The sequence below is a fragment of the Canis lupus genome, chromosome 38 (assembly GCF_048164855.1).
Source record: "Canis lupus baileyi chromosome 38, mCanLup2.hap1, whole genome shotgun sequence".
NCBI classification, from domain to species: domain Eukaryota; kingdom Metazoa; phylum Chordata; class Mammalia; order Carnivora; family Canidae; genus Canis; species Canis lupus.
In genome coordinates, this window is record NC_132875.1 from 11,724,657 (window position 1) to 11,737,412 (window position 12,756).

General features: G+C 43.0%; 1 protein-coding gene across 39 annotated transcripts in view; it reads left to right on the forward strand.

The window, feature by feature from the left end:
- Nucleotides 1-12,756, forward strand: part of ESRRG (estrogen related receptor gamma) — a 618,160-nt gene that overhangs the window by 189,289 nt on the left and 416,115 nt on the right. Inside the window, exon 1 of one of the 39 annotated variants that reach the window (XM_072814671.1) lies at nucleotides 1,696-3,586. The exons of the other annotated variants lie outside the window; for them this stretch is intronic. The gene's annotated coding sequence lies outside the window, so the exon portion shown is untranslated. Of the gene's footprint in view, nucleotides 1-1,695; nucleotides 3,587-12,756 lie in introns of those variants that run through there. 39 annotated transcript variants of the gene reach the window in all.

The following is a 12,756-nucleotide window of genomic DNA, read 5'->3' on the forward strand; positions in this document are numbered from 1 at the left end:
GTACAGTGTCATGAAGATAAGGTAGGAAGTTTGTGGAAAGCATTGATAATTAACAACACCAAGGGCTTCGGTGAAATTTTAAAATGGTAACCATATAACTTCTCATCCCAGTTGATCACTTGCAGAGTGAAGGGGGTGCTATCAATAATTGGGCCAGGGAACAAACATAACACGTGAACAGTGATGTATGGTCGCACTAGATTTGCAAATGGATGAAACTGGTAGATTTCTAAGAATTCATGATCATCTGGAAACGATTTCCCTTTAACCAACATTTGCTGAGCATCTCCTGTGAGGAATGCTAAGTGCTGAAGGTAAAGGTACATATGGCAGAGTTTAAAAAAAAATATTCTGTTGGGGGAAAACAGAAAATTAGTGGATGAAGCATAACTTTCCTTTGCCACACATACCCAGAAGTAGGCACCATTCACAGTGTATTAAGAGCTTTTTCTACATATTCCTATGGTTATAGAGATATCTATCTAACTAGTTTTGTTTACAGCTAAACAATGAAACGTGCCACATATCAAGCTGCAATTTACTGGTTAAACATATACACATCTTTTCAGGTAAGTAAATATTTAGTATCCTCTTAAATGGACATATTATATTTACCTATTCCCTTACTGATGGACATTTAACCCTTTTTTTCTTGTGTTCTTATTTCTGTGTTCTTATTTATGTAGGAGAGATATCTGGAGTGGGATTGCTGAGCCAAAGTAATTTTACAATAAACCTTCAGTGGATTGTTTAAAAATTATGTAAAATAGCGCTTTTACCAACCTTGTATGAACACTCATTTCCTAGTTAGCCATGGTTGTATCAGCCTCACATTATTATTGGGAAGTGTCTATTACGGTTATTATAATTTGCATTTTAAAAAGTATTAAGGAAGGGGATCCCTGGGTGGCTCAGTGGTTTAGCGCCTGCCTTTGGCCCAGGGTGCGATCCTGGAGTCCTGGGATCGAGTCCCACATCGGGCTCCCGGCATGGAGCCTGCTTCTCCCTCCTCCTGTGTCTCTGCCTCTCTCTCTCTCTCTCTCTCTCTCTCTATGTCTATCATGAATAAATAAATAAATAAATAAATAAATAAATAATTTAAAAAATATTAAGGAAGCTGAGCATCTTAATTTTTCTTGGTCATTTGTATCTTTTTTAAGTGAATTTGCCTTTTCTTATTCTCTTGCCAGTTTTTTCTGTTGAAGTACCCATCATTTTCCTTACCCTTTTTTTTTTTTTATTTTCCTTACTTGTTGAAACTTCTTGCACACTAAGAACATTAACCCCCTTTCTCCTCATTGTTGCAAAAATCTTTCTCATTTTATTTTTTACCTTTTCATTTTGCCTTTGATTATCGTCACAGAGAAGTGTTTGGATATTTTGTTTTATTTTGTTTTATTTTTTGCGGCTTCACATTTTTCTGTCTGGTTTAGATTGATCCTTCTCCCTCAAAAGAAAGAAAAACAATACTAATTTTATTCTAAAACTTTTATATATTTATATATATGTATATATATACATATATATATATATATATATAAAGATTTTGTTTATTTATTCATGAGAGACACAGAGAGGCAGAGACATAGGCAGATGGGAAAAACAGGTTTCCTATGGAGAGCCCAATGCAGGACTTGATCCCAGAACACTGGAGTCATGACCTGAACCAAGGGCAGATGCTCAACCACTGAGCCACCCAGGTGCCTATTCTAAATCTTTTATATATTTTTTCAGCATAATATTTGATTCCCATAGCCCATAGGCTAGTTGTGAAGATAACTGCAGTGAGTATTTCCATTTCATCTGGTTAGAGCTCTGACTACAGGGCACCTGCAGAGCCATGAGAACCCCAAGGAGGGCACTTGGGTCAGTTGGGTGGAGGGGAAAGTGGGGTGCAGCTGGGCTTCCTGGCGAGTTGATATATGAGCTTAACCTTTAAAGCTGAGATAGGTAGGGTTTCCAGCTGAAGGAAATGGGAAGTTAAGGAGACCTGGAAACTTTGGGATGTCAGTATGTTTTAAACGACAGGGAAAGAAGGGCCATGTGGTTTCATGGGGTGGGGTCAAGGGATAGCATTTTTAATATCAAGGGAGAGGTATTTTTTTCTGAATTTTTCAAAATTTCCACAAAGAGTAGGTATTCCTTTGTGGGTAGAAAAAGTTAATTTTACACTGAAGAAAAAAATGAACCTCTGAGCATGGAATTGAAGAAGCTAAATCATAAGGCTTAGTAAGGGTAAGAAACACCTCGACCTGCAAGATTAGGGATGGGACACAGGACAGGGATCAGTGTTGGAGGATTGGAAGGAATGTGCATGTCATCTTTAATATCCATGTGCCTTCCTCCAGTCACTCTGGGGCCAGATGGTGACAGGTGCCTCCTAACTGAACCTGCCCTTCAGCCTTTCAACTTTCAAGCCTTACTGGGGGCCACTCAAGAATAATACCCCATTATCTATAACGAGGTCTTTCTGACTACCTTGGCAGTGAAATCTCTACAGCATTATCTCATCACACACTTCTAGTTTTCACTCACCATCATGTTCTTCTGCTCTTCGCTTTAAAATGCACAACTGGTATGGGACCTCATGTGTTTAAACTTATGTGCATGACGGACCCCTCCACAAATCTTTGTCAGACCGACTCGAATCCACTTATCCTTCAAGACAAGCTTATGCACCATCTCTTTTCTGCAGCCTTCCCTGACTTCTTCAGCTGGAAGAAACCTAGGTGTTGAAATGTTCCCTTTGGTACCACTTACGATTTGTCCTAAGCCAACAAAATGTAATAGTGATATTTTAGAGTGTAGAGAGTGATACATGGTATAGTGACACATATAGTGATGTATAATATATATTCTAGTTACGTATTCATCCTAAAACAGCAAAGTATATAGTGATCATGTTCCTGACTAGGTTGAAATTTCTAGAAGGGCAAGAACCATGTTCTACTTCTTGCTTCTTGGCCATATTCCACTTTAATACAGAGAATTCTCATCTTCCCTAAAAAAAAAAAAAAAAAAAAAAAAGGTTGGAAGGCTAAGCTCATTTGTGGAAACAGACTCACGGACAGCCAAGGCAAGAGAAGGTGAGGGATGAGAGTACTCATAAAATAAGCAGTTAGAATACAGAGTCATTCCCTTAAGAGCTTGAAGAGAGCATAAATCTAAACAAACCCCAGAAGGAAGTGAGCCTGAGAAAGCACTGAGCATGAATAAGTGGATCACCTGGTACTCACGGTGGAGGGCCCAGATGCAGTTAGACAGGATGAATTGGAAATGGGCCATATTCACATGTTCCTTAGCGTTTGGTGGCCAAAGAACAATATGGATGCAGAAGAGACCTGAGAATATCTGAAGCAGAAATAAAGTAAGAAGAAAGATGGCAAGAGAAGAAGAAGGATATTTGTGAAGAGGGAGAGTGAGTCAGAGAAAGGTTCTTCAGAGGGGATGTGAGTCAGAGAGGAAGATTACATAATCGACTTGGCAGGATGTCTGCAAAGTGAGGACAGTGGTGAGGACGTCAATCCTGGATCTAGACAGGAGAGAGATCCAGAGAAGCCATGAGGGGCCTAATAATTGGGATGAGGTAAGAGTGACATGGTGTGGGTGGGGGTGAGGTGTTTTGGGGTGAGGGGAATCAGGCACAGTTTCTGTGAAGAAACCGTGGGAGGATGGAGGCCTAACAGGCGAGACAGTTGTGTTTGGCAAGGGATCACACTTAGCATCTTTGCAGTTGAATGGCATTGTACACCGGGAAGGGACTGGGGAGGTCTGGTTCAATACTCTCATTTGGCATTTAGGGAAAGAGTATGAAGTGTTTAATGTCACCCCTGGGCAGGCCTCATCACATGCTTCTCTGCTCTCCCTCTACCCCAGTCAAGCGAAACTGCTTTACTTCCCCACACCTGGCGTTCTTTCTCATTCATACCTGCACTTCTCAGTCTGGAATGTTCTTTTCTATAAAATCTTTGTTATTTGCCTCACTCCTATTCACATTATGGGTCTCTGCTGAAAAACATTTATTTAAAGCATCCTCTCCTTAGGAAGGACAAATCCCGAGCATTTGTCTCCTATTTCTAAACGTATAGGGGACAGACATATAGTTGCTTCTTGACTGTTGCTTTTCTAGATTGGAAATTCTTTTTTGTTGTTTTAATTTATTTTTTACTTTTAGTGTTTTTTTGAAGAGAGAGTGTGTGAACAAATGAATGAGGAGGGATTGAGGGAGAGAGAGAGAATCTTAAGCAAGCTCCACACCCAGCATGGAGCCCGAGATGAGCTGAGTCTCACAACCCTGAGATCATGACCTGAGCTGAAACCATGAGTTGGATGCTTAACCAACTGAGCCATCAAGGTACCCCCTGGAAATTCTATTTGGCCCCATCTTTGAGCACTATACTGGTCCTAGTGGTTGCCAAGGAAATAACTCTTGTTAGAAGGAAGGAAGGAAGGAAGGAAGGAAGGAAGGAAGGAAGGAAGGAAGGAAGGAAGGAAGGAAGGAAGGAAGGAAAGAAAGGATGGAAGGGAGCAAGGGAGGTACATTTTAAAGTTTTACCCCCAATTGTTGACAGAGCCTGCCATGCTTTTTCTAAAACTAAGCACAATCAGGCTTGATGTAGGTGTGGCTTGAGCATTTATATACAGATTGGGGTGGTTGGGCTTTTATTTCCCTAGTATTTTAACCATTGCTAAGTGTATGTTTCAGTGGCATTAAGTGCATACATGTTGTTTTGTAGCCACCCATCCTCACCACCACCCATCTCTAGAACCTTTTTGTTATCTCAGACAGAAACTGCACCCATTAAATAGTGATTCCTCTCCTCTGTCCCTCCAGCCACTAGCATCCACCATGCTACTTTCTGACTGTGAAGTTTGATTATTGAAGGTACCTCATAAATGGAGTAATACACTTTGTCCTTTTGAGTCTGGGTTATTCATTCAGCATAATGTGTTCAAAGTCCATGTTGTAGCATATATCAGAATGTTACCTCTTGCTAAAGCGAATAATAGTCCATTGGATATATATTTCACATCTTGTTTTCCCATTCATGAATCTATGGATATGGGGTGGAGGGACTGTTTTTACAGGAGGCCAGTATTTTAAGTCCTAGATATAAAATCTGTCGTGTAATCAAGTACCTGGTGCTGGTCGGTGGTGCCAAGGCTGGTAGATTCAAACAGCAAAGAAAGAGTAGATTGAGGAATCATCCATGTGCATGGCAAAGTCAACAAAAATGTCCAAGCACATGGAGGCTAGATAGGAGGGAGAAGAAATGCTTCAACTGGGCGCCAGCAGCCCTGCGGTGAAGACGGTAATGAAGATGCATGCCATGAATTCACATGGTAGTAATTTTTTTTTTTTTTTTTTTTTTAGTAAATGGCAGTAAATCTTGGTAGTAAATCTTGAGAAGTGGTTGGACTTTGAGTCCAACCCTCAAATAAGACATCATCTTGGAGACAGAGGGGAGAGCTGGATGGAAGATGAAGGGGAGTTTGGCTCTACAAGGCACTTGGGGAAGATGCGATGGCAAAGGAAGAACCAGTGAAGTCTCCATTCAAAGCCACTCTACCATTTTCACAGAGGAAGAGCCCTCAGTGCTATGAGATCAATGAATAATCTATCCTAGAGTCCATTGCAATCCAAAGAACTGGACTAGCTTGGGCTCTTTTCTTCTCCTTGACTTTTCAGTAGTTAGGAAATAATTATTCATACTCGTTCCATCAAAATCCCTTACTTGCCTGAGTTCTTCCTCAGTGAAAGATTGGAACTGGATTAAACTCTTTTCCCTCAACGACTTCTCAGTTACAGTTTCCCTAAGCCTTGAATGACCTTTGAGTTGTCTGCCCCGTGTTCTCCCGGGTTAAAGAATAGTCAGATTTTTGTCTCATCCTGTTCGAAGCTGGTGTTCTTAACGGTCCGGGAACTCCATTCGGTCGTGCCATTGTCAGTGTGGCACTGGTCCTGCCCTGGTGAGGACGAGTGCCAGCATTTCTGCAAGCAGCTTGATGAGGGGGGCTCGTTAGGGGCCAAACTCATCAAGCTCAACCTCTCAGCCTAGAGGCAGAGCAAGTCACTTTCCAAGAGACTGCTGGTCCTGCGATTGTGTTGCCTTTTGGAGGTGGTTTTACTTTTTTTTAAATTTTTTTTTATTTCTCCTTCTGAAGTCCAGCTCGTTGGCCCATTTCAAGTTGCTTCTGATCTTTAACTGCTGCTCCTCAGCCCCTTGAATCCATCCTTGGGGAGGCTTTCATTGGTCACTTTGCAGAGTCCCCTCAGGCCAAGAAAGCCTCCCTCACTTTGTTTCTACTTAACCCTTGCCCTTCCTGGTGGTGAGGGGCCATCTCTGGGCCGCCTCCCTTGTAGTCTGTTATTATTTGCAGGTGATTAGCAGGTGGCTTCTAAGCAGAAAGGAACATTGCCCCAGGCTCCGCTCTCCCATAGGCTCTTGCCATTTTGCTACAAAAGAGAAAAATCGAGCCTTTGAACAGTGTATATATACTATTCATGTCCTCAGGAAGAGAGGAATGTCTATAAAATTTCAGGGACAGTATTAGATTTTACTCAGTTATCAGAGGGCTGAACTATTGGGTTATGGTGCGGATTGCTTTTGGAATTAAAAAGAAGCAGTTGCCCTAGCTAGGCGTCGGGTCTTTTAGTAAGAGCTTATTTGAGAATTTCTCTCTAGACACTAATCCCCCAACAAGTTGTATTCCAGTGAGACAGAGTGTCCATGAGATCTAGTAATTGGGGCTGTGTTGAGCTATTCTTCTTGCTGGGGGAGCCAGCCTGGTGACAGCACGCCGTGTTCAGCATTCCACCTGCACGCCGGCTACTCATTTGACCACATGAAAGCTCCCTTCCCTACCTCAGTCCTCCAGGCTTTTTTGTCACCGACTCTGCTACCTTCGGATCCCCCAGGGGAAATATTATATGCTTCTTTCAACATCTTGAGCTACTGTCCATGGCATTAAGTGAAACACATATATATATATATATATATATATATATATATATTTTTTTTTTTTTTTTTTTTTTCCCCTGAACCATTGCTGCAAATGCTGTGTCCTGCTAGGCTCTTCCCTCCCAAAAGGAGCCAGTTCATTCACCTGAGTTTTAAATTGCCAGTTTGTCTCCTATTGCTTTTTAGTTGAAAAATAAAATTAAAAGCCCATCAGAACTTCTTGTCCTCCTCTCCTGTGCAGAATAAACATGACCAAAGCACTCGATTTTTGGATTCGGGGTGTGCGGGAACCACATGAACATACACCGATTCAGTGCTGTTCCGTGGATGTTCTCAGTTTTGCTGGGCGGAGGCTGGTTGCGTCAAAGTCGCTGGTCGCGTAGCAGAGTAGGCCAGAAAGCAATTCCTCGGGTTCTCGGACTCTGGATTTAATTCTTTACGCATATACGAAGGTACAGTGTGTCCCTCAGAGCACCTGGCCAGATCCATCTGTTTCGGTGTGTCCCAGATGTGCCCAGACCTGCTGGGCAGGAGCCTGGCACTCTGTATTTTCACAAGCGCCCCAGGTGCCCCTTTGGGTCCAACAACGCTGGGAAACACTGATCCATTCATTCCCGGGTTTTGCTTGCCAAGCTGTACCGGATCTTGGGGTTGTCCGAGAGGGCGTGGAGTTGTTTATGTGGCCTTTTTCTCTTGCTTGGCTCAGAATCTTTTGTCCCAAGGAGATCATGAACATTGAACAGCAGGCCCATTTTAAACAAACCAGGAAAAGAGGGAGCCTGCTTTAAACAAAACAAAACAAAACAAAACACAACAACCACATACACACACACACAGAAACACACAAAAAACCCATAACCAAAAAACACAAACCGAGGGGTGTGTTCTCTTTTATTTGAGAATAACCTTAGGAGGTATAAAGTTGAAATAGTCCTCAGGGCTACTGCTGCTGTCTTGCTGGTCTCAACATGTTTTATATGACAACAGTAATAAAGGCTGTTTCACCATCCTGTTTAAATCACAAAACCAAGTGGATTCTTTGTTTCCCTGCATGAGAACTGCATGTGGTTCCTATTCCCTGATAAGGTGGCTCAGAAGAGTGACCTGTTGCGATGACCTGGAAATCTTCTCGAGTATAATCCTCTAGATAGTGGTAGATGATAGAGAAGAAAATCAGGAAGCTTTGACATGTGCTGGGGAGCTGCTGGATGTAAATACACATAAGGAAGACGGTGCACTTTTATTATCTATTGAATAAGGCAGGCTGGGGACTGAGGGACGATGGAACACAGTATCTTGGGTACATAATTGAGTTTCACATTTTCTCACCTTACCTGGTGCTGCTCTGCTGTTTGCCCCAGTCACATCTCTGCCCTGCCATCAGCACACCCAGGCTGGGGCCACAAACTGTAGCGACAACAAAAAAAGCCACGACATTAGCCTTTCGTGTATTTGCCGCACTCTTTGGATTGCCATGGCAACAATAGTTTTAATTATGGAGAGGCACAACGATAACTTGTATATCAGATGTGGCTCACTTTTCCCTGTGGACAAAACTCTGATTTGAGAGCGGCTTTGTATGTGGATTTTCCTTCTAGGCTGGATTTTATTATCTGCTCTAACAGACAGCTCTTTCGCTCCATGGAATGAACCAGAGAAAGCTGAAGGACTACTGGCTGAAGGGGCTGCTGGACAGAGGCCCTGGTGGAGACGACTGGACCCTTTTGTCTCAGAGGCAGCCCGGTGCGCTCATCCCCTAGGGATTTCAGAACCAAGCAAGCCATTGCTCTCAAGGGCTGCTCTTGGCTTCCCCTGTTGACCAGTGGAAAACCATGCGTTGGGACAGAGACTTGCACGAAGTACCATCTGGTAGTCATCCTTGACAACCTTCAGGATTATGCTGGGGGTGGGGGGCTGCTCACAGGTAGTTCCATTGCAGTAGCAGGCATGGGAATGCAGAAATCACAGCAGCTCTCCAATCAGAGCTGTGGGGGGAAAAGGCAGGAGAGAGCACATCTTCCTATGCATGTGCCCCCTCCTACCCCCAACCCCTCTTTGTTTCTGGATCTGCTTGCCCATCCTTTGAATTTCTTCACAGGCTTGAAGAGATACCACACCACATCTAAATATTTCTGGGCTTCCTCATTCTGAAAGCTCTTGCAAAGCTAAATAATCTTCCCCTTAGGTAAACATAAATCATTGTCTACCTTCTTTGCTCCTTGAGTAGACCTTTTGATACATTCATTAATTATGGCCGCTGCCTGGTGGCACAGCGATGGCTGAGTCACTGCTGTGAGCATCTTTCCTGGAACGCCCCCATTTGTGACACCGAGCCCTAAAATCCCATTTGGTGTTAAAGAGGCCATTCTTTGCGATGGACAGCTGGTTGGGAGCGAGTAGCAGCAACATGCCTGCAAAAGGCAGCAGTGTGGTCTCAGGAGTGAGGGTAGGAGAGGGAGGACACAGGGGACATTGATGGAATGATGTTGTCCTTACACAGGGTGCAGCTGTTTCGAATCTCTGGCAACCCCGGAATAAGACCTTGATCCTCTGCTCTGTAGATCTGCAGCCTCCATCAATAGGGCCAGTTCATCACAATCCCAGCTTTGGAAGGCCAGAATGCCCATGCAGAACTGTTTAGAAATAGGCACCATGGTTCTGCTTTCTGATCCTTTCCCACATTATTAAAAAAAAAAAAAAAAAAAAAAGAAAAGAAAAGAAGGTCCTGATTTTTGGTAAATCTTGCTTAACTAATGACACAGTCTCTGTTTGTTTTGCTTCCACATTCGGGAAGCTTTGCGGCTATGATTTTGATTTTGGAGTTTAGGCATGTTAATTAAGCCTTTGTTTGAAAGCAGAGGGGTTCTGTTTCTTGTTTGTTAGTTTAATAAGATTTTGTGTTAAGAATGGCACTGAGAATCTGTCAGAATTAGCTTGGCTGCATATGTGTAGCTCAGTGCTTTGAGACTCTTGAAATGTCTGTTTTTAGGACATCAGCAGGGGGCTAATGAAAAGGCTTTGTTGATTTTAACGAATTGCAAGCCACTGTAGCCAAAATAAATATAATCTGCTTTTTGGATTAGTTGTCACAGATGATTTTACCTACTAACAGTGATTAAGGAACCCGAGTGGACCAGAAACATAGCAGCTCTCCAGTGACTCCTGCTAAAATAGCAATAAACAGAAGTAAATAAAGACTTAGGGCATTAGTTATCTTTAATAAACAGTGACACCAAATATACTGTGTGCAGGCGTGAAGAGGTGGGAGTGGGGGTGTCGGGGAGACTGGGGTGTCAAATACGTGCAAGGCACCCGATCGCTTAAAAAAAACCCAGAGCGCTCGCTGGTGACGTTCGTCTGGTGTAGTTGTACCTCATTAGGAAGTGGTGAGAAAGCCAGAGCCATCTCCTGCTTTCCCAGCCCCCCTCCAACACCAATTCCAGTCATTGTCATTCTGTTCTCTCCTTCCCGTGGACTCTGGGACCAACGTGGAAATCCTGCAACTATAGGATTAGAGTATGAAAATCAAGGACATGCTAATTATTTGTGTAATTATTAACCTCCTTGCTGCAGTGATGCTACCCAGCCATGAGCGGGAGGCCAGCACTGTATCCTTCCCTGTATTTTTCTACCCGGATGAGAATGACTTACCCTGGCTGGCAAATGTGGTGCTCAGATTTCCCCGGGACAGTCTCATGGTGTTTTCCCTCATTGCTGCTTGACCCAGAGAAGAGGTTGTGGCTGAAAGCGTCTCAGGTGCAGTGTCTGAGGACCCGCCGATAGATGCCTTTGGTAGGCCAACATCATAGTGGATTTGGTGTGGGTTGGTTTTTTTTTCTTCTGATTTTTAATCTCATCGAATATTTTATTTTATTTTATTTTATTTTATTTTATTTTATTTTATTTTATTTTATTTTATTTATTTTATTTTATTTTATTTTATTTTATTTATTTTATTTTATTTTATTTTATATTTTATTTTATTTATTTTATTTTATTATTTTATTTATTTATTTATTTTATTTATTTATTTTATTTTATTTATTTATTTTATTTATTTCATTTATTTATTTTATTTTATTTTATTATTTTATTTTATTTTTTATTTTATTATTTTATGTTTTATTATTTTATTTTATATATTTTTAAGATTTTATTTATTTATTCATGAGAGACAGAGAGAGAGGCAGAGACACAGACAGAGGGAGAAGCAGGCTCCCTGCAGGGAGCCCGACATGGGACTCGATCCCAGGCCTCCAGGATCACACCCCAGGCCGAAGGCAGGTGCTCAACCACTGAGCCACCCAGGGATCCCCTCATCGAATATTTTAAACCATGCTGTGGACACGCTCACCTTAGATGGCAAAGCAGGTGACAAACAGAGCTTTCCCTAACTTCTTTCTCCCCTGGAGGGTGGATACTGTTGTATTTGTTTACAGATGCAGAAACTGGTGTGCCCGAGGCCTGCAGATGGGTCCTGGCAAAGCCCAACAATAGAACAGTGGCCTTCTCGTACCCTTGGGAAACCCACGTGTTAGTTGTACCACTGACTGGCCAAAAGCAGCGCATAGGCCCACTCAGGGGTTTCAAAGATGATAATCTCACCCTTGGCTGTCCACCCTCAAGAACGAATTGCTACCGTTTCTTAACTTTTTTTTTTTTTTTTAAATAATCTAGACATTTGCTAGTATTTTTTTTTTAAGTATTCCTTTTTTTTAAAGATTTATTTATTTATTTATTCATGATAGACATAGAGAGAGAGAGAGGCAGAGACACAGGAGGAGGGAGAAACAGGTTCCACGGTGGGAGTCCGAGACGGGACTCGATCCTGGGACTCCAGGATCGTGCCCTGGGCCAAAGGCAGGCATCAAACTGCTGAACGACCCAGGGATCCCTGTTTCTTAAGTTCTTAGCGTGTGCCAGGCACTGTGCTGAGTGCTTTGCCCATAACGTGCTTTCTGATGCCTTACAGCAACAAATCTTTTCGTTCTGTAAATATTTCTTGAGCCATCCCCTGTACCCGGCTCTGCTGCAGAGATACACAGCAGGGATTAAAATCGATCCGAATTCCTGCCCTCTGGAAGTCTTTGTTCCACTGCGAGGAGTTAAGACAACATGATACGTTTTAAAATAGTTATTATGGGGGCGCCTGGGTGGCTCAGCTGTTGAGCTTCTGCCTTTGGCTCAGGTCTTGATCTCAGAGTCCTGGAATCGAGTCCCACATCGGGCTCCCTGCATGGAGCCGGCTTCTCCCTCCGCCTGTGTCTCTGCCTCTCTCTGTGTGTCTTTCATGAATAGATAAATAAAATCTTTAAAAATAAATAAATAAAATAGTTATTATGGTAGAAGGTGGTAAGTGCCGTGGAGGGAACGCAGAGGTAGGGAGGTGCTGCGGTTCTAGAAGAGGCGGGTAGGAAAGATTAGCAGGTGGCATTTGAGCAAAGACTTGATGGGGGTTAGGTTGCAGCCATGCAGGTGCCTGAGGGGTGGATGCACCTGCCTGAGGGGTGCATACGAGGGGAAGCAGTGCAGCGACCCTGGGAAAGGAGCCACCCTGGAGTGTTCTAGGGAAGAAACAGAAGAATGGGAGAGGTCAGTGTGGCGAAGAGGCCAGATGTGAAGGAGTTCACAGCCCCTTGTAAGGACTTGGCCTTTTACCACGAAGAAGATGGGAAGCCCCTGGGAGTTTTCAGCAGAGGAGGGACATGCCCTCTTACATTTTCAGACCCTAAGAGGCAGGTTGCATTTCCTCATTTTACCGATGGAATGCAGGGAGCGCAGAGTAAGTGCAGTG